This window comes from Hyla sarda, unplaced genomic scaffold (genome assembly GCF_029499605.1).
Source record: "Hyla sarda isolate aHylSar1 unplaced genomic scaffold, aHylSar1.hap1 scaffold_265, whole genome shotgun sequence".
NCBI classification, from domain to species: domain Eukaryota; kingdom Metazoa; phylum Chordata; class Amphibia; order Anura; family Hylidae; genus Hyla; species Hyla sarda.
The window spans coordinates 187,556-206,143 of NW_026609342.1; the positions used below are offsets into that span (position 1 = coordinate 187,556).

Here is an 18,588-nt window from a genome sequence, read left to right on the forward strand (position 1 = left end):
ATCCATTGCACTAATGGATTGGTCATCAGCTGGCTGTCTATGTCCCGCATCAATATAGACCAAAGTACAGAGGGTTAGGCTATGCTATTGTGCACCTACCTGATGCATCAGAAGGTGCGAGGCCCTTGCTAAATTCTGTGCACAGACTTTGAGATCTATACTTTAGACTGTATCTAAACCTGCTCCAACATGGACTGACATTCTGGCCTACTTTCAGCCGATGCGACTTGTCTGTCGCTGAACAGTCGCTTTTTATGTATTCAGCACCTATGTATAATGTTGTAAAAATGCTCTAGAAGCTAAAGTCGCAGAAATGTCACACATATTTGGCCTGCAGCTTTCTGTGCGACAAATTCAGACAGGAAAAATCAGTATAAATCCTTAGAAAATTATCCCCCAGTGTCTCCATCTGCTGGCGGTATTGAATAAGCATTGCTGCACTGATGGGGTATGCATTAGACGAAAAAAAAGAAGAAAAAGAAGAATAATACGCCCAGAAAAGAGGCGAAAAGGAGAAAAACGTAAAAAAACGTGAAAAAAAAGTAAGAGGAAGAGAAGGGAAAAAAAGGTGGAAATGGGTTTAAAAGTGATTTCGGCGGAGAAATATATATATATATATATATATATATATATATATATATATATATATACGCGCACACACACACATATATATAAACGTATTCTCCGTTGAGATATTGCAGCCGCTGCTGTGTCCAGGCCCAGGAGCCTTAGCACTGTGCTGTGATGTCACTCAATACCACTGACATCACTAGGTGTAAACAACATCTCTCCTTTGCTGTGTATGTGACTATGGAGCTGTTTGGTGATGTCGTCTATTATGGCCTTCATAGAAGCAACAGGAGATTGTTGCATCCATCTAGAACCCTCAGAACTACAGTGCTATGATGTCACTCACTTCCACAGGCCTTGCAGAGTGTAAACAACAACAACCCAGCTTTGTTGTGTATGTAACCATAGGGATTTGTGATGTCACCTAGAACCTTCACAGCAGCGACAGCTTTATGAGGAGCATCAGCACTGCTCTGCCTGAGCAGAACCATCACCGCCATAGGTTGTCAAATAACCCGGGTTTAACCCACACAGGTAAGTCCAATGGGGTGCAGGCATGTCCTCTATGCTTACAGCTTCCCGTGGGTGTTGGTTTGATACCGTTTGGGGACAGCCAAGGAGGCATCTGCAGGCAACAAAGGTAGGTGTGTGCTTGTGTGTGTGTTTCCTATGCAGATCCTAAGCCCAGTGTCACATGCAAGTAGGAGGAGTAAGAAGGGTTCCTGGCAAATCCGGGTTATGGATTGCATTTAAAAAGGCCCCGTGGGAGTGCAATGGGCCCCTGTCTTGCTGCTTAGCAATAATGGTATGGGTTTAGGTTCTGCTGTGTGTACTGGTGGTTGACTGCCCCCCAGCCCAGAGTGTGCATGGAAAATTGTCTGGCAGCCTCCCTGACAGCAAGCAGTGATAGTGCCCATGAAGGGCACCTTGTTGGGCCCGCCCCTTTCACGGTTATCGCTTCTCGGCCTTTTGGCTAAGATCAAGTGTAGTATCTGTTCTTATCAGTTTAATATCTGATACGTCCCCTATCTGGGGACCATATATTAAATGGATTTTTGAGAACGGGGGCCGATTTTGAAGCTTGCTTCCGTCGCCCTATGCATTGACCCGATATGGCAGTATCTTCGGGTACAGTGCACCACCCCCTTACAGGGTTAAAAAGAAAGATTCCTACTTTCATTGCTACCTGCTTGCTGGCTAGCCAGCTAGCCAGCCCTGTGGGCCTTGCTGCTGCTGCAGCCAAAAAACAAAAGGTGGTGCTGCTGCTGCTTCTGCTGCTTCTGCTGCTTCTGCTTCTGCTTGTGTCTGGCCGCTGTTGGAGCGTCCAGGCACAGGACTTCTGCTGCTGCTGACTAAATGGCCTCCTTAATTGGATCATTTGAGTAGCCAGCACACCTGTGCAGGTAGGGCATGACATGATAGGCAGCTGCCTTGATAGCGGGTGGGTGCTGAATGTTCCTAATTGACAAAATAAGATTAATGCTTATGAAGAAATATAAAATCTCATCCCTTCCCCAATATCGCGCCACACCCCTACCCCTTAATTCCCTGGTTGAACTTGATGGACATATGTCTTTTTTCGACCGTACTAACTATGTTACTATGTAACATAACGTGGGGGGGGGGGTCTCCTGGCTGTTCACACAGGTGTGTCATTGCTGTACATTGACCATGCATTGCTTCTGTGGTATTGCAAAGGCAAAGACAAATGCTTCCAGCCATCCATTGCACTAATGGATTGGTCATCAGCTGGCTGTCTATGTCCCGCATCAATATAGACCAAAGTACAGAGGGTTAGGCTATGCTATTGTGCACCTACCTGATGCATCAGAAGGTGCGAGGCCCTTGCTAAATTCTGTGCACAGACTTTGAGATCTATACTTTAGACTGTATCTAAACCTGCTCCAACATGGACTGACATTCTGGCCTACTTTCAGCCGATGCGACTTGTCTGTCGCTGAACAGTCGCTTTTTATGTATTCAGCACCTATGTATAATGTTGTAAAAATGCTCTAGAAGCTAAAGTCGCAGAAATGTCACACATATTTGGCCTGCAACTTTCTGTGCGACAAATTCAGACAGGAAAAATCAGTATAAATCCTTAGAAAATTATCCCCCAGTGTCTCCATCTGCTGGCGGTATTGAATAAGCATTGCTGCACTGATGGGGTATGCATTAGACGAAAAAAAGAAGAAAAAGAAGAATAATACGCCCAGAAAAGAGGCGAAAAGGAGAAAAACGTAAAAAAACGTGAAAAAAAAGTAAGAGGAAGAGAAGGGAAAAAAAGGTGGAAATGGGTTTAAAAGTGATTTCGGCGGAGAAATATATATATATATATATATATATATATATATATATATATATATATACGCGCACACACACACATATATATAAACGTATTCTCCGTTGAGATATTGCAGCCGCTGCTGTGTCCAGGCCCAGGAGCCTTAGCACTGTGCTGTGATGTCACTCAATACCACTGACATCACTAGGTGTAAACAACATCTCTCCTTTGCTGTGTATGTGACTATGGAGCTGTTTGGTGATGTCGTCTATTATGGCCTTCATAGAAGCAACAGGAGATTGTTGCATCCATCTAGAACCCTCAGAACTACAGTGCTATGATGTCACTCACTTCCACAGGCCTTGCAGAGTGTAAACAACAACAACCCAGCTTTGTTGTGTATGTAACCATAGGGATTTGTGATGTCACCTAGAACCTTCACAGCAGCGACAGCTTTATGAGGAGCATCAGCACTGCTCTGCCTGAGCAGAACCATCACCGCCATAGGTTGTCAAATAACCCGGGTTTAACCCACACAGGTAAGTCCAATGGGGTGCAGGCATGTCCTCTATGCTTACAGCTTCCCGTGGGTGTTGGTTTGATACCGTTTGGGGACAGCCAAGGAGGCATCTGCAGGCAACAAAGGTAGGTGTGTGCTTGTGTGTGTGTTTCCTATGCAGATCCTAAGCCCAGTGTCACATGCAAGTAGGAGGAGTAAGAAGGGTTCCTGGCAAATCCGGGTTATGGATTGCATTTAAAAAGGCCCCGTGGGAGTGCAATGGGCCCCTGTCTTGCTGCTTAGCAATAATGGTATGGGTTTAGGTTCTGCTGTGTGTACTGGTGGTTGACTGCCCCCCAGCCCAGAGTGTGCATGGAAAATTGTCTGGCAGCCTCCCTGACAGCAAGCAGTGATAGTGCCCATGAAGGGCACCTTGTTGGGCCCGCCCCTTTCACGGTTATCGCTTCTCGGCCTTTTGGCTAAGATCAAGTGTAGTATCTGTTCTTATCAGTTTAATATCTGATACGTCCCCTATCTGGGGACCATATATTAAATGGATTTTTGAGAACGGGGGCCGATTTCGAAGCTTGCTTCCGTCGCCCTATGCATTGACCCGATATGGCAGTATCTTCGGGTACAGTGCACCACCCCCTTACAGGGTTAAAAAGAAAGATTCCTACTTTCATTGCTACCTGCTTGCTGGCTAGCCAGCTAGCCAGCCCTGTGGGCCTTGCTGCTGCTGCAGCCAAAAAACAAAAGGTGGTGCTGCTGCTGCTGCTTCTGCTGCTTCTGCTTCTGCTTGTGTCTGGCCGCTGTTGGAGCGTCCAGGCACAGGACTTCTGCTGCTGCTGACTAAATGGCCTCCTTAATTGGATCATTTGAGTAGCCAGCACACCTGTGCAGGTAGGGCATGACATGATAGGCAGCTGCCTTGATAGCGGGTGGGTGCTGAATGTTCCTAATTGACAAAATAAGATTAATGCTTATGAAGAAATATAAAATCTCATCCCTTCCCCAATATCGCGCCACACCCCTACCCCTTAATTCCCTGGTTGAACTTGATGGACATATGTCTTTTTTCGACCGTACTAACTATGTAACTATGTAACATAACATGGGGGGGGGGGGGGGGTCTCCTGGCTGTTCACACAGGTGTGTCATTGCTGTACATTGACCATGCATTGCTTCTGTGGTATTGCAAAGGCAAAGACAAATGCTTCCAGCCATCCATTGCACTAATGGATTGGTCATCAGCTGGCTGTCTATGTCCCGCATCAATATAGACCAAAGTACAGAGGGTTAGGCTATGCTATTGTGCACCTACCTGATGCATCAGAAGGTGCGAGGCCCTTGCTAAATTCTGTGCACAGACTTTGAGATCTATACTTTAGACTGTATCTAAACCTGCTCCAACATGGACTGACATTCTGGCCTACTTTCAGCCGATGCGACTTGTCTGTCGCTGAACAGTCGCTTTTTATGTATTCAGCACCTATGTATAATGTTGTAAAAATGCTCTAGAAGCTAAAGTCGCAGAAATGTCACACATATTTGGCCTGCAACTTTCTGTGCGACAAATTCAGACAGGAAAAATCAGTATAAATCCTTAGAAAATTATCCCCCAGTGTCTCCATCTGCTGGCGGTATTGAATAAGCATTGCTGCACTGATGGGGTATGCATTAGACGAAAAAAAAGAAGAAAAAGAAGAATAATACGCCCAGAAAAGAGGCGAAAAGGAGAAAAACGTAAAAAAACGTGAAAAAAAAGTAAGAGGAAGAGAAGGGAAAAAAAGGTGGAAATGGGTTTAAAAGTGATTTCGGCGGAGAAATATATATATATATATATATATATATATATATATATATACGCGCACACACACACATATATATAAACGTATTCTCCGTTGAGATATTGCAGCCGCTGCTGTGTCCAGGCCCAGGAGCCTTAGCACTGTGCTGTGATGTCACTCAATACCACTGACATCACTAGGTGTAAACAACATCTCTCCTTTGCTGTGTATGTGACTATGGAGCTGTTTGGTGATGTCGTCTATTATGGCCTTCATAGAAGCAACAGGAGATTGTTGCATCCATCTAGAACCCTCAGAACTACAGTGCTATGATGTCACTCACTTCCACAGGCCTTGCAGAGTGTAAACAACAACAACCCAGCTTTGTTGTGTATGTAACCATAGGGATTTGTGATGTCACCTAGAACCTTCACAGCAGCGACAGCTTTATGAGGAGCATCAGCACTGCTCTGCCTGAGCAGAACCATCACCGCCATAGGTTGTCAAATAACCCGGGTTTAACCCACACAGGTAAGTCCAATGGGGTGCAGGCATGTCCTCTATGCTTACAGCTTCCCGTGGGTGTTGGTTTGATACCGTTTGGGGACAGCCAAGGAGGCATCTGCAGGCAACAAAGGTAGGTGTGTGCTTGTGTGTGTGTTTCCTATGCAGATCCTAAGCCCAGTGTCACATGCAAGTAGGAGGAGTAAGAAGGGTTCCTGGCAAATCCGGGTTATGGATTGCATTTAAAAAGGCCCCGTGGGAGTGCAATGGGCCCCTGTCTTGCTGCTTAGCAATAATGGTATGGGTTTAGGTTCTGCTGTGTGTACTGGTGGTTGACTGCCCCCCAGCCCAGAGTGTGCATGGAAAATTGTCTGGCAGCCTCCCTGACAGCAAGCAGTGATAGTGCCCATGAAGGGCACCTTGTTGGGCCCGCCCCTTTCACGGTTATCGCTTCTCGGCCTTTTGGCTAAGATCAAGTGTAGTATCTGTTCTTATCAGTTTAATATCTGATACGTCCCCTATCTGGGGACCATATATTAAATGGATTTTTGAGAACGGGGGCCGATTTCGAAGCTTGCTTCCGTCGCCCTATGCATTGACCCGATATGGCAGTATCTTCGGGTACAGTGCACCACCCCCTTACAGGGTTAAAAAGAAAGATTCCTACTTTCATTGCTACCTGCTTGCTGGCTAGCCAGCTAGCCAGCCCTGTGGGCCTTGCTGCTGCTGCAGCCAAAAAACAAAAGGTGGTGCTGCTGCTGCTTCTGCTGCTTCTGCTGCTTCTGCTTCTGCTTGTGTCTGGCCGCTGTTGGAGCGTCCAGGCACAGGACTTCTGCTGCTGCTGACTAAATGGCCTCCTTAATTGGATCATTTGAGTAGCCAGCACACCTGTGCAGGTAGGGCATGACATGATAGGCAGCTGCCTTGATAGCGGGTGGGTGCTGAATGTTCCTAATTGACAAAATAAGATTAATGCTTATGAAGAAATATAAAATCTCATCCCTTCCCCAATATCGCGCCACACCCCTACCCCTTAATTCCCTGGTTGAACTTGATGGACATATGTCTTTTTTCGACCGTACTAACTATGTAACTATGTAACATAACATGGGGGGGGGGGGGGTCTCCTGGCTGTTCACACAGGTGTGTCATTGCTGTACATTGACCATGCATTGCTTCTGTGGTATTGCAAAGGCAAAGACAAATGCTTCCAGCCATCCATTGCACTAATGGATTGGTCATCAGCTGGCTGTCTATGTCCCGCATCAATATAGACCAAAGTACAGAGGGTTAGGCTATGCTATTGTGCACCTACCTGATGCATCAGAAGGTGCGAGGCCCTTGCTAAATTCTGTGCACAGACTTTGAGATCTATACTTTAGACTGTATCTAAACCTGCTCCAACATGGACTGACATTCTGGCCTACTTTCAGCCGATGCGACTTGTCTGTCGCTGAACAGTCGCTTTTTATGTATTCAGCACCTATGTATAATGTTGTAAAAATGCTCTAGAAGCTAAAGTCGCAGAAATGTCACACATATTTGGCCTGCAACTTTCTGTGCGACAAATTCAGACAGGAAAAATCAGTATAAATCCTTAGAAAATTATCCCCCAGTGTCTCCATCTGCTGGCGGTATTGAATAAGCATTGCTGCACTGATGGGGTATGCATTAGACGAAAAAAAAGAAGAAAAAGAAGAATAATACGCCCAGAAAAGAGGCGAAAAGGAGAAAAACGTAAAAAAACGTGAAAAAAAAGTAAGAGGAAGAGAAGGGAAAAAAAGGTGGAAATGGGTTTAAAAGTGATTTCGGCGGAGAAATATATATATATATATATATATATATATATATATATATATATATATACGCGCACACACACACATATATATAAACGTATTCTCCGTTGAGATATTGCAGCCGCTGCTGTGTCCAGGCCCAGGAGCCTTAGCACTGTGCTGTGATGTCACTCAATACCACTGACATCACTATGTGTAAACAACATCTCTTCTTTGCTGTGTATGTGACTATGGAGCTGTTTGGTGATGTCGTCTATTATGGCCTTCATAGAAGCAACAGGAGATTGTTGCATCCATCTAGAACCCTCAGAACTACAGTGCTATGATGTCACTCACTTCCACAGGCCTTGCAGAGTGTAAACAACAACAACCCAGCTTTGTTGTGTATGTAACCATAGGGATTTGTGATGTCACCTAGAACCTTCACAGCAGCGACAGCTTTATGAGGAGCATCAGCACTGCTCTGCCTGAGCAGAACCATCACCGCCATAGGTTGTCAAATAACCCGGGTTTAACCCACACAGGTAAGTCCAATGGGGTGCAGGCATGTCCTCTATGCTTACAGCTTCCCGTGGGTGTTGGTTTGATACCGTTTGGGGACAGCCAAGGAGGCATCTGCAGGCAACAAAGGTAGGTGTGTGCTTGTGTGTGTGTTTCCTATGCAGATCCTAAGCCCAGTGTCACATGCAAGTAGGAGGAGTAAGAAGGGTTCCTGGCAAATCCGGGTTATGGATTGCATTTAAAAAGGCCCCGTGGGAGTGCAATGGGCCCCTGTCTTGCTGCTTAGCAATAATGGTATGGGTTTAGGTTCTGCTGTGTGTACTGGTGGTTGACTGCCCCCCAGCCCAGAGTGTGCATGGAAAATTGTCTGGCAGCCTCCCTGACAGCAAGCAGTGATAGTGCCCATGAAGGGCACCTTGTTGGGCCCGCCCCTTTCACGGTTATCGCTTCTCGGCCTTTTGGCTAAGATCAAGTGTAGTATCTGTTCTTATCAGTTTAATATCTGATACGTCCCCTATCTGGGGACCATATATTAAATGGATTTTTGAGAACGGGGGCCGATTTCGAAGCTTGCTTCCGTCGCCCTATGCATTGACCCGATATGGCAGTATCTTCGGGTACAGTGCACCACCCCCTTACAGGGTTAAAAAGAAAGATTCCTACTTTCATTGCTACCTGCTTGCTGGCTAGCCAGCTAGCCAGCCCTGTGGGCCTTGCTGCTGCTGCAGCCAAAAAACAAAAGGTGGTGCTGCTGCTGCTTCTGCTGCTTCTGCTTCTGCTTGTGTCTGGCCGCTGTTGGAGCGTCCAGGCACAGGACTTCTGCTGCTGCTGACTAAATGGCCTCCTTAATTGGATCATTTGAGTAGCCAGCACACCTGTGCAGGTAGGGCATGACATGATAGGCAGCTGCCTTGATAGCGGGTGGGTGCTGAATGTTCCTAATTGACAAAATAAGATTAATGCTTATGAAGAAATATAAAATCTCATCCCTTCCCCAATATCGCGCCACACCCCTACCCCTTAATTCCCTGGTTGAACTTGATGGACATATGTCTTTTTTCGACCGTACTAACTATGTTACTATGTAACATAACGTGGGGGGGGGGGTCTCCTGGCTGTTCACACAGGTGTGTCATTGCTGTACATTGACCATGCATTGCTTCTGTGGTATTGCAAAGGCAAAGACAAATGCTTCCAGCCATCCATTGCACTAATGGATTGGTCATCAGCTGGCTGTCTATGTCCCGCATCAATATAGACCAAAGTACAGAGGGTTAGGCTATGCTATTGTGCACCTACCTGATGCATCAGAAGGTGCGAGGCCCTTGCTAAATTCTGTGCACAGACTTTGAGATCTATACTTTAGACTGTATCTAAACCTGCTCCAACATGGACTGACATTCTGGCCTACTTTCAGCCGATGCGACTTGTCTGTCGCTGAACAGTCGCTTTTTATGTATTCAGCACCTATGTATAATGTTGTAAAAATGCTCTAGAAGCTAAAGTCGCAGAAATGTCACACATATTTGGCCTGCAACTTTCTGTGCGACAAATTCAGACAGGAAAAATCAGTATAAATCCTTAGAAAATTATCCCCCAGTGTCTCCATCTGCTGGCGGTATTGAATAAGCATTGCTGCACTGATGGGGTATGCATTAGACGAAAAAAAGAAGAAAAAGAAGAATAATACGCCCAGAAAAGAGGCGAAAAGGAGAAAAACGTAAAAAAACGTGAAAAAAAAGTAAGAGGAAGAGAAGGGAAAAAAAGGTGGAAATGGGTTTAAAAGTGATTTCGGCGGAGAAATATATATATATATATATATATATATATATATATATATATATATATATATATATACGCGCACACACACACATATATAAACGTATTCTCCGTTGAGATATTGCAGCCGCTGCTGTGTCCAGGCCCAGGAGCCTTAGCACTGTGCTGTGATGTCACTCAATACCACTGACATCACTAGGTGTAAACAACATCTCTCCTTTGCTGTGTATGTGACTATGGAGCTGTTTGGTGATGTCGTCTATTATGGCCTTCATAGAAGCAACAGGAGATTGTTGCATCCATCTAGAACCCTCAGAACTACAGTGCTATGATGTCACTCACTTCCACAGGCCTTGCAGAGTGTAAACAACAACAACCCAGCTTTGTTGTGTATGTAACCATAGGGATTTGTGATGTCACCTAGAACCTTCACAGCAGCGACAGCTTTATGAGGAGCATCAGCACTGCTCTGCCTGAGCAGAACCATCACCGCCATAGGTTGTCAAATAACCCGGGTTTAACCCACACAGGTAAGTCCAATGGGGTGCAGGCATGTCCTCTATGCTTACAGCTTCCCGTGGGTGTTGGTTTGATACCGTTTGGGGACAGCCAAGGAGGCATCTGCAGGCAACAAAGGTAGGTGTGTGCTTGTGTGTGTGTTTCCTATGCAGATCCTAAGCCCAGTGTCACATGCAAGTAGGAGGAGTAAGAAGGGTTCCTGGCAAATCCGGGTTATGGATTGCATTTAAAAAGGCCCCGTGGGAGTGCAATGGGTCCCTGTCTTGCTGCTTAGCAATAATGGTATGGGTTTAGGTTCTGCTGTGTGTACTGGTGGTTGACTGCCCCCCAGCCCAGAGTGTGCATGGAAAATTGTCTGGCAGCCTCCCTGACAGCAAGCAGTGATAGTGCCCATGAAGGGCACCTTGTTGGGCCCGCCCCTTTCACGGTTATCGCTTCTCGGCCTTTTGGCTAAGATCAAGTGTAGTATCTGTTCTTATCAGTTTAATATCTGATACGTCCCCTATCTGGGGACCATATATTAAATGGATTTTTGAGAACGGGGGCCGATTTCGAAGCTTGCTTCCGTCGCCCTATGCATTGATCCGATATGGCAGTATCTTCGGGTACAGTGCACCACCCCCTTACAGGGTTAAAAAGAAAGATTCCTACTTTCATTGCTACCTGCTTGCTGGCTAGCCAGCTAGCCAGCCCTGTGGGCCTTGCTGCTGCTGCAGCCAAAAAACAAAAGGTGGTGCTGCTGCTGCTTCTGCTGCTTCTGCTTCTGCTTGTGTCTGGCCGCTGTTGGAGCGTCCAGGCACAGGACTTCTGCTGCTGCTGACTAAATGGCCTCCTTAATTGGATCATTTGAGTAGCCAGCACACCTGTGCAGGTAGGGCATGACATGATAGGCAGCTGCCTTGATAGCGGGTGGGTGCTGAATGTTCCTAATTGACAAAATAAGATTAATGCTTATGAAGAAATATAAAATCTCATCCCTTCCCCAATATCGCGCCACACCCCTACCCCTTAATTCCCTGGTTGAACTTGATGGACATATGTCTTTTTTCGACCGTACTAACTATGTAACTATGTAACATAACATGGGGGGGGGGGGGTCTCCTGGCTGTTCACACAGGTGTGTCATTGCTGTACATTGACCATGCATTGCTTCTGTGGTATTGCAAAGGCAAAGACAAATGCTTCCAGCCATCCATTGCACTAATGGATTGGTCATCAGCTGGCTGTCTATGTCCCGCATCAATATAGACCAAAGTACAGAGGGTTAGGCTATGCTATTGTGCACCTACCTGATGCATCAGAAGGTGCGAGGCCCTTGCTAAATTCTGTGCACAGACTTTGAGATCTATACTTTAGACTGTATCTAAACCTGCTCCAACATGGACTGACATTCTGGCCTACTTTCAGCCGATGCGACTTGTCTGTCGCTGAACAGTCGCTTTTTATGTATTCAGCACCTATGTATAATGTTGTAAAAATGCTCTAGAAGCTAAAGTCGCAGAAATGTCACACATATTTGGCCTGCAACTTTCTGTGCGACAAATTCAGACAGGAAAAATCAGTATAAATCCTTAGAAAATTATCCCCCAGTGTCTCCATCTGCTGGCGGTATTGAATAAGCATTGCTGCACTGATGGGGTATGCATTAGACGAAAAAAAAGAAGAAAAAGAAGAATAATACGCCCAGAAAAGAGGCGAAAAGGAGAAAAACGTAAAAAAACGTGAAAAAAAAGTAAGAGGAAGAGAAGGGAAAAAAAGGTGGAAATGGGTTTAAAAGTGATTTCGGCGGAGAAATATATATATATATATATATATATATATATATATATATATATACGCGCACACACACACATATATATAAACGTATTCTCCGTTGAGATATTGCAGCCGCTGCTGTGTCCAGGCCCAGGAGCCTTAGCACTGTGCTGTGATGTCACTCAATACCACTGACATCACTAGGTGTAAACAACATCTCTCCTTTGCTGTGTATGTGACTATGGAGCTGTTTGGTGATGTCGTCTATTATGGCCTTCATAGAAGCAACAGGAGATTGTTGCATCCATCTAGAACCCTCAGAACTACAGTGCTATGATGTCACTCACTTCCACAGGCCTTGCAGAGTGTAAACAACAACAACCCAGCTTTGTTGTGTATGTAACCATAGGGATTTGTGATGTCACCTAGAACCTTCACAGCAGCGACAGCTTTATGAGGAGCATCAGCACTGCTCTGCCTGAGCAGAACCATCACCGCCATAGGTTGTCAAATAACCCGGGTTTAACCCACACAGGTAAGTCCAATGGGGTGCAGGCATGTCCTCTATGCTTACAGCTTCCCGTGGGTGTTGGTTTGATACCGTTTGGGGACAGCCAAGGAGGCATCTGCAGGCAACAAAGGTAGGTGTGTGCTTGTGTGTGTGTTTCCTATGCAGATCCTAAGCCCAGTGTCACATGCAAGTAGGAGGAGTAAGAAGGGTTCCTGGCAAATCCGGGTTATGGATTGCATTTAAAAAGGCCCCGTGGGAGTGCAATGGGCCCCTGTCTTGCTGCTTAGCAATAATGGTATGGGTTTAGGTTCTGCTGTGTGTACTGGTGGTTGACTGCCCCCCAGCCCAGAGTGTGCATGGAAAATTGTCTGGCAGCCTCCCTGACAGCAAGCAGTGATAGTGCCCATGAAGGGCACCTTGTTGGGCCCGCCCCTTTCACGGTTATCGCTTCTCGGCCTTTTGGCTAAGATCAAGTGTAGTATCTGTTCTTATCAGTTTAATATCTGATACGTCCCCTATCTGGGGACCATATATTAAATGGATTTTTGAGAACGGGGGCCGATTTCGAAGCTTGCTTCCGTCGCCCTATGCATTGACCCGATATGGCAGTATCTTCGGGTACAGTGCACCACCCCCTTACAGGGTTAAAAAGAAAGATTCCTACTTTCATTGCTACCTGCTTGCTGGCTAGCCAGCTAGCCAGCCCTGTGGGCCTTGCTGCTGCTGCAGCCAAAAAACAAAAGGTGGTGCTGCTGCTGCTTCTGCTTCTGCTTGTGTCTGGCTGCTGTTGGAGCGTCCAGGCACAGGACTTCTGCTGCTGCTGACTAAATGGCCTCCTTAATTGGATCATTTGAGTAGCCAGCACACCTGTGCAGGTAGGGCATGACATGATAGGCAGCTGCCTTGATAGCGGGTGGGTGCTGAATGTTCCTAATTGACAAAATAAGATTAATGCTTATGAAGAAATATAAAATCTCATCCCTTCCCCAATATCGCGCCACACCCCTACCCCTTAATTCCCTGGTTGAACTTGATGGACATATGTCTTTTTTCGACCGTACTAACTATGTAACTATGTAACATAACATGGGGGGGGGGGGGGGGGTCTCCTGGCTGTTCACACAGGTGTGTCATTGCTGTACATTGACCATGCATTGCTTCTGTGGTATTGCAAAGGCAAAGACAAATGCTTCCAGCCATCCATTGCACTAATGGATTGGTCATCAGCTGGCTGTCTATGTCCCGCATCAATATAGACCAAAGTACAGAGGGTTAGGCTATGCTATTGTGCACCTACCTGATGCATCAGAAGGTGCGAGGCCCTTGCTAAATTCTGTGCACAGACTTTGAGATCTATACTTTAGACTGTATCTAAACCTGCTCCAACATGGACTGACATTCTGGCCTACTTTCAGCCGATGCGACTTGTCTGTCGCTGAACAGTCGCTTTTTATGTATTCAGCACCTATGTATAATGTTGTAAAAATGCTCTAGAAGCTAAAGTCGCAGAAATGTCACACATATTTGGCCTGCAACTTTCTGTGCGACAAATTCAGACAGGAAAAATCAGTATAAATCCTTAGAAAATTATCCCCCAGTGTCTCCATCTGCTGGCGGTATTGAATAAGCATTGCTGCACTGATGGGGTATGCATTAGACGAAAAAAAAGAAGAAAAAGAAGAATAATACGCCCAGAAAAGAGGCGAAAAGGAGAAAAACGTAAAAAAACGTGAAAAAAAAGTAAGAGGAAGAGAAGGGAAAAAAAGGTGGAAATGGGTTTAAAAGTGATTTCGGCGGAGAAATATATATATATATATATATATATATATATATATATATATATATAGATATACGCGCACACACACACATATATATAAACGTATTCTCCGTTGAGATATTGCAGCCGCTGCTGTGTCCAGGCCCAGGAGCCTTAGCACTGTGCTGTGATGTCACTCAATACCACTGACATCACTAGGTGTAAACAACATCTCTCCTTTGCTGTGTATGTGACTATGGAGCTGTTTGGTGATGTCGTCTATTATGGCCTTCATAGAAGCAACAGGAGATTGTTGCATCCATCTAGAACCCTCAGAACTACAGTGCTATGATGTCACTCACTTCCACAGGCCTTGCAGAGTGTAAACAACAACAACCCAGCTTTGTTGTGTATGTAACCATAGGGATTTGTGATGTCACCTAGAACCTTCACAGCAGCGACAGCTTTATGAGGAGCATCAGCACTGCTCTGCCTGAGCAGAACCATCACCGCCATAGGTTGTCAAATAACCCGGGTTTAACCCACACAGGTAAGTCCAATGGGGTGCAGGCATGTCCTCTATGCTTACAGCTTCCCGTGGGTGTTGGTTTGATACCGTTTGGGGACAGCCAAGGAGGCATCTGCAGGCAACAAAGGTAGGTGTGTGCTTGTGTGTGTGTTTCCTATGCAGATCCTAAGCCCAGTGTCACATGCAAGTAGGAGGAGTAAGAAGGGTTCCTGGCAAATCCGGGTTATGGATTGCATTTAAAAAGGCCCCGTGGGAGTGCAATGGGCCCCTGTCTTGCTGCTTAGCAATAATGGTATGGGTTTAGGTTCTGCTGTGTGTACTGGTGGTTGACTGCCCCCCAGCCCAGAGTGTGCATGGAAAATTGTCTGGCAGCCTCCCTGACAGCAAGCAGTGATAGTGCCCATGAAGGGCACCTTGTTGGGCCCGCCCCTTTCACGGTTATCGCTTCTCGGCCTTTTGGCTAAGATCAAGTGTAGTATCTGTTCTTATCAGTTTAATATCTGATACGTCCCCTATCTGGGGACCATATATTAAATGGATTTTTGAGAACGGGGGCCGATTTCGAAGCTTGCTTCCGTCGCCCTATGCATTGACCCGATATGGCAGTATCTTCGGGTACAGTGCACCACCCCCTTACAGGGTTAAAAAGAAAGATTCCTACTTTCATTGCTACCTGCTTGCTGGCTAGCCAGCTAGCCAGCCCTGTGGGCCTTGCTGCTGCTGCAGCCAAAAAACAAAAGGTGGTGCTGCTGCTGCTTCTGCTGCTTCTGCTTCTGCTTGTGTCTGGCCGCTGTTGGAGCGTCCAGGCACAGGACTTCTGCTGCTGCTGACTAAATGGCCTCCTTAATTGGATCATTTGAGTAGCCAGCACACCTGTGCAGGTAGGGCATGACATGATAGGCAGCTGCCTTGATAGCGGGTGGGTGCTGAATGTTCCTAATTGACAAAATAAGATTAATGCTTATGAAGAAATATAAAATCTCATCCCTTCCCCAATATCGCGCCACACCCCTACCCCTTAATTCCCTGGTTGAACTTGATGGACATATGTCTTTTTTCGACCGTACTAACTATGTAACTATGTAACATAACATGGGGGGGGGGGGTCTCCTGGCTGTTCACACAGGTGTGTCATTGCTGTACATTGACCATGCATTGCTTCTGTGGTATTGCAAAGGCAAAGACAAATGCTTCCAGCCATCCATTGCACTAATGGATTGGTCATCAGCTGGCTGTCTATGTCCCGCATCAATATAGACCAAAGTACAGAGGGTTAGGCTATGCTATTGTGCACCTACCTGATGCATCAGAAGGTGCGAGGCCCTTGCTAAATTCTGTGCACAGACTTTGAGATCTATACTTTAGACTGTATCTAAACCTGCTCCAACATGGACTGACATTCTGGCCTACTTTCAGCCGATGCGACTTGTCTGTCGCTGAACAGTCGCTTTTTATGTATTCAGCACCTATGTATAATGTTGTAAAAATGCTCTAGAAGCTAAAGTCGCAGAAATGTCACACATATTTGGCCTGCAACTTTCTGTGCGACAAATTCAGACAGGAAAAATCAGTATAAATCCTTAGAAAATTATCCCCCAGTGTCTCCATCTGCTGGCGGTATTGAATAAGCATTGCTGCACTGATGGGGTATGCATTAGACGAAAAAAAAGAAGAAAAAGAAGAATAATACGCCCAGAAAAGAGGCGAAAAGGAGAAAAACGTAAAAAAACGTGAAAAAAAAGTAAGAGGAAGAGAAGGGAAAAAAAGGTGGAAATGGGTTTAAAAGTGATTTCGGCGGATAAATATATATATATATATATATATATATATATATATATATATATATATACGCGCACACACACACATATATATAAACGTATTCTCCGTTGAGATATTGCAGCCGCTGCTGTGTCCAGGCCCAGGAGCCTTAGCACTGTGCTGTGATGTCACTCAATACCACTGACATCACTAGGTGTAAACAACATCTCTCCTTTGCTGTGTATGTGACTATGGAGCTGTTTGGTGATGTCGTCTATTATGGCCTTCATAGAAGCAACAGGAGATTGTTGCATCCATCTAGAACCCTCAGAACTACAGTGCTATGATGTCACTCACTTCCACAGGCCTTGCAGAGTGTAAACAACAACAACCCAGCTTTGTTGTGTATGTAACCATAGGGATTTGTGATGTCACCTAGAACCTTCACAGCAGCGACAGCTTTATGAGGAGCATCAGCACTGCTCTGCCTGAGCAGAACCATCACCGCCATAGGTTGTCAAATAACCCGGGTTTAACCCACACAGGTAAGTCCAATGGGGTGCAGGCATGTCCTCTATGCTTACAGCTTCCCGTGGGTGTTGGTTTGATACCGTTTGGGGACAGCCAAGGAGGCATCTGCAGGCAACAAAGGTAGGTGTGTGCTTGTGTGTGTGTTTCCTATGCAGATCCTAAGCCCAGTGTCACATGCAAGTAGGAGGAGTAAGAAGGGTTCCTGGCAAATCCGGGTTATGGATTGCATTTAAAAAGGCCCCGTGGGAGTGCAATGGGCCCCTGTCTTGCTGCTTAGCAATAATGGTATGGGTTTAGGTTCTGCTGTGTGTACTGGTGGTTGACTGCCCCCCAGCCCAGAGTGTGCATGGAAAATTGTCTGGCAGCCTCCCTGACAGCAAGCAGTGATAGTGCCCATGAAGGGCACCTTGTTGGGCCCGCCCCTTTCACGGTTATCGCTTCTCGGCCTTTTGGCTAAGATCAAGTGTAGTATCTGTTCTTATCAGTTTAATATCTGATACGTCCCCTATCTGGGGACCATATATTAAATGGATTTTTGAGAACGGGGGCCGATTTCGAAGCTTGCTTCCGTCGCCCTATGCATTGACCCGATATGGCAGTATCTTCGGGTACAGTGCACCACCCCCTTACAGGGTTAAAAAGAAAGATTCCTACTTTCATTGCTACCTGCTTGCTGGCTAGCCAGCTAGCCAGCCCTGTGGGCCTTGCTGCTGCTGCAGCCAAAAAACAAAAGGTGGTGCTGCTGCTGCTTCTGCTGCTTCTGCTTCTGCTTGTGTCTGGCCGCTGTTGGAGCGTCCAGGCACAGGACTTCTGCTGCTGCTGACTAAATTGCCTCCTTAATTGGATCATTTGAGTAGCCAGCACACCTGTGCAGGTAGGGCATGACATGATAGGCAGCTGCCTTGATAGCGGGTGGGTGCTGAATGTTCCTAATTGACAAAATAAGATTAATGCTTATGAAGAAATATAAAATCTCATCCCTTCCCCAATATCGCGCCACACCCCTACCCCTTAATTCCCTGGTTGAACTTGATGGACATATGTCTTTTTTCGACCGTACTAACTATGTAACTATGTAACATAACATGGGGGGGGGGGGTCTCCTGGCTGTTCACACAGGTGTGTCATTGCTGTACATTGACCATGCATTGCTTCTGTGGTATTGCAAAGGCAAAGACAAATGCTTCCAGCCATCCATTGCACTAATGGATTGGTCATCAGCTGGCTGTCTATGTCCCGCATCAATATAGACCAAAGTACAGAGGGTTAGGCTATGCTATTGTGCACCTACCTGATGCATCAGAAGGTGCGAGGCCCTTGCTAAATTCTGTGCACAGACTTTGAGATCTATACTTTAGACTGTATCTAAACCTGCTCCAACATGGACTGACATTCTGGCCTACTTTCAGCCGATGCGACTTGTCTGTCGCTGAACAGTCGCTTTTTATGTATTCAGCACCTATGTATAATGTTGTAAAAATGCTCTAGAAGCTAAAGTCGCAGAAA

The 18,588-nt window shown here is 46.0% G+C and overlaps 8 non-coding genes across 8 annotated transcripts; all 8 read left to right on the forward strand.

Annotated features, from left to right (window-relative positions):
- The first annotated feature begins 1,523 nt into the window (after nucleotides 1–1,523).
- On the forward strand, nucleotides 1,524–1,714 carry LOC130324580 (U2 spliceosomal RNA). The gene has a single exon (XR_008869555.1). It is a non-coding gene; the product is annotated as a U2 spliceosomal RNA (small nuclear RNA).
- A 2,098-nt stretch (nucleotides 1,715–3,812) lies between these two features.
- LOC130324442 (U2 spliceosomal RNA) lies at nucleotides 3,813–4,003 on the forward strand. Its single transcript, XR_008869441.1, has one exon. It is a non-coding gene; the product is annotated as a U2 spliceosomal RNA (small nuclear RNA).
- Nucleotides 4,004–6,093: 2,090 nt separating this feature from the next.
- Nucleotides 6,094–6,284, forward strand: LOC130324445 (U2 spliceosomal RNA). The gene has a single exon (XR_008869443.1). It is a non-coding gene; the product is annotated as a U2 spliceosomal RNA (small nuclear RNA).
- Nucleotides 6,285–8,386: 2,102 nt separating this feature from the next.
- Nucleotides 8,387–8,577, forward strand: LOC130324446 (U2 spliceosomal RNA). The gene has a single exon (XR_008869444.1). It is a non-coding gene; the product is annotated as a U2 spliceosomal RNA (small nuclear RNA).
- Nucleotides 8,578–10,672: 2,095 nt separating this feature from the next.
- Nucleotides 10,673–10,863, forward strand: LOC130324526 (U2 spliceosomal RNA). The gene has a single exon (XR_008869517.1). It is a non-coding gene; the product is annotated as a U2 spliceosomal RNA (small nuclear RNA).
- A 2,088-nt stretch (nucleotides 10,864–12,951) lies between these two features.
- LOC130324447 (U2 spliceosomal RNA) lies at nucleotides 12,952–13,142 on the forward strand. The gene has a single exon (XR_008869445.1). It is a non-coding gene; the product is annotated as a U2 spliceosomal RNA (small nuclear RNA).
- Nucleotides 13,143–15,233: 2,091 nt separating this feature from the next.
- On the forward strand, nucleotides 15,234–15,424 carry LOC130324448 (U2 spliceosomal RNA). The gene has a single exon (XR_008869446.1). It is a non-coding gene; the product is annotated as a U2 spliceosomal RNA (small nuclear RNA).
- A 2,091-nt stretch (nucleotides 15,425–17,515) lies between these two features.
- On the forward strand, nucleotides 17,516–17,706 carry LOC130324449 (U2 spliceosomal RNA). The gene has a single exon (XR_008869447.1). It is a non-coding gene; the product is annotated as a U2 spliceosomal RNA (small nuclear RNA).
- The last annotated feature ends 882 nt before the right edge of the window (nucleotides 17,707–18,588 follow it).